The following is a 2,665-nucleotide window of genomic DNA, read 5'->3' on the forward strand; positions in this document are numbered from 1 at the left end:
TATAGTATAGTCAATAAAGCACAGGTAGCCAGCTCCAAATTTTTTTTCTTCTATTTTGAAAGATAGTTTCAATGGTTTATTGTAGTTTACTTTTTAAACTGCAAAAAAAATAAGTATGTTTAATTTAATGTCTAATGATTTTGATTTAATTTCACATCATCTCTTTGATATTTATCTAAAGGAAAGAAAAAACAAACAAACAAACAGGAGATTTGTTAGATTTATCCTTTTGGACTTGTCAATAACAAACATTTTTGGTTCAATTGTAAATGAATTCTACTGAAGAGCCAAGGAAACGTCAAGAATTTCATTATGCCAGCAAAGTTTAGGTGAGTCCATGGTTCTCTACATTTCAATGTTATTTCATTATGCGAGTTTTATAACATTTACCTAATGATTCTGTTTAAGGGAACAATTATCCCATCTTCATTTTTATGATTTCAAAATGCCACATTAACTACACTGGTATTGATTCAGATAATAAAATGGCAATCAGTAATCAATGAATTGGATAATTTTCTTATAAATTTGAGATTCTAGTGTCTATCTGCTTTTTTATTCTTTTTTATTATTATTATTATTTCAGCTCCCAGGACACCTTTCTTTCACAAGCCATTAAGTTTCTCATTGTGTGTAAGCTTTTGGATATTTTAACTTATCATAATAAAATAGTCCATTTGTTATAACTTCTAGAAAAGATAGACCACATCTGAAACAATTTTTATTCATTTCTCTTTATAGTATAAAGTAATGTCTTTTGGTTCTACGAAAGCACAAGTAACATTATCAGGAAAAAATTGTCAGGCATCATAACTTTTATTTTTTGTTCAATTTCCAATCCCATAAATTCACATAGTATTATTCTTCTCACTGCCAAAACTCCAAAACAAAACAAAATGAAGGTCTCCATGTTGAAAACAATTATAAGGAATACAATAAAATTATGAGTAAGAACGACTAAAATGTGTAGTAGTCCTCTAACTTTAATTTTTCCTTTTGAACACCAACCTACCAATCTTTTTAAAAGAGGATTTTTGCTTCCTCACCATATTCATGGATGCTGTGGTCTGAGGTTGTGGCTTGAAAATGACAGGATTCATGAGACTTATTCTAATGTAAATTTTAAATCCTAATGCACATTTTAAAGATTCCATAGAAGATTGGGTGGTATTCTCCAGAACTATATTCTTAGCTTTCTACCAATGCCGACACTTCAATACTTTCATAGTTGTAAAATTCAATATGTATTAAACTGAATTCTCCATTTTCCCATTTATGCTCCTTCCAGGGGAGGGTTAACTAATAAATTTCCTTATTTACTAATCTGTAGCGAGCAGTGTCACATGGTTGTTACTACATGAGGTGAAACTGCTCACTACAGAGTGGTAAGTAAGCACAAGTAATTCTTTATTGTATTTTATTACTAGATACTCTGTCCATTTCAGGGACTGTAAATTAGAAGCAGTGACTAGCACCCTAGACACCACCCATGTGCTTAGCCTTGGAAGAATGTGCTTCTTTCAGCCTTTGTAAGCTTGGAGAAATAAGATATTTATGAATCTATATCCAAACACTTTGAAATGCTCTAAGAAACTTTTCATGAAATGACCACTTATCTTGCCTTAATCTCACCTGGGAGATTTCAAAAGAAAGGACCCATTCTCCTTTGACCTTATTGCAGAAACATTTAGGCCAAAGACTCTATAGAAAGATGGTTTCCTAGGAGGGCATATACAACAAGAATGAAAACTTAAAAAAATTAAGAAGCAAAAGCATTTTACTACAAAACAAGCAACACCAGCATGTTTAGAATTAAAATGATTTTCTGTTGACAATTCCTCTGAAATAATTCTTGAGACAGTAGTGGCTGTTTAAAATATTGTTTAAAATTTAAAACTCAAGGACAATTAAGATCCATCTATTTACATTAGTCTTGCTGAGGCACTGTGGGTTACTGTGCTGGGCTACATAGTCAATTTGACCACAGGGTTGGTGGTTCAAGCTCACCAGCTACTCCTTAGAAACCCTACACAGGGTAGCTATGGGTTGGAACTGACTTTAAGGCACTTAACAACAACAACAACGATTTGTGTCCTGGTCGGGCACAGTAGGGTAAGCACTGGACCATAAGTGTGAAACACAAGGTTGGTGGTCCAAACCCACCAACTGCTCCTTAGAAAACCTAAATATAGTCATTATGAGTTGAAACCAAGTCAATGACATTTAACAATAATATTTGAGTCATGGTTTGGCACTGTAGGATCAACATTGGGCTAATAACCACATATTTAAAATACAGGGTCACACATGGTGGACAGGTTTCAGATGAGCTTCCAGACAAAGACAGAATAGGAAGAAGGAGTGACAAACTACTTCCAAATATTTAGTCACTGAAAACATTATGAATAGCAGGGAAATACTGTCAGATATAGTGCCGGAAAATGAACCCCTCAAGTTGGAAGGCATTCAAAATACATCTAGGGAAGATCTGAGTCCTCAAAGTAGAGTTGACCGTTATTTTTCTCAACTCCATGGTAAAGTGTTTTGAAATCTTTTATAATCATTTTTCTGAATTCCTTCTAGACATTTCCAAGACCTTCCCTCCTTCAAGAATGTAGTCCAGGTCTACCTCTAGGTCGTTTGTCTCAGACATTTTATCTTGTTT

Source organism: Chrysochloris asiatica, unplaced genomic scaffold (genome assembly GCF_000296735.1).
Source record: "Chrysochloris asiatica unplaced genomic scaffold, ChrAsi1.0 scaffold00011, whole genome shotgun sequence".
NCBI classification, from domain to species: Eukaryota; Metazoa; Chordata; class Mammalia; order Afrosoricida; family Chrysochloridae; genus Chrysochloris; species Chrysochloris asiatica.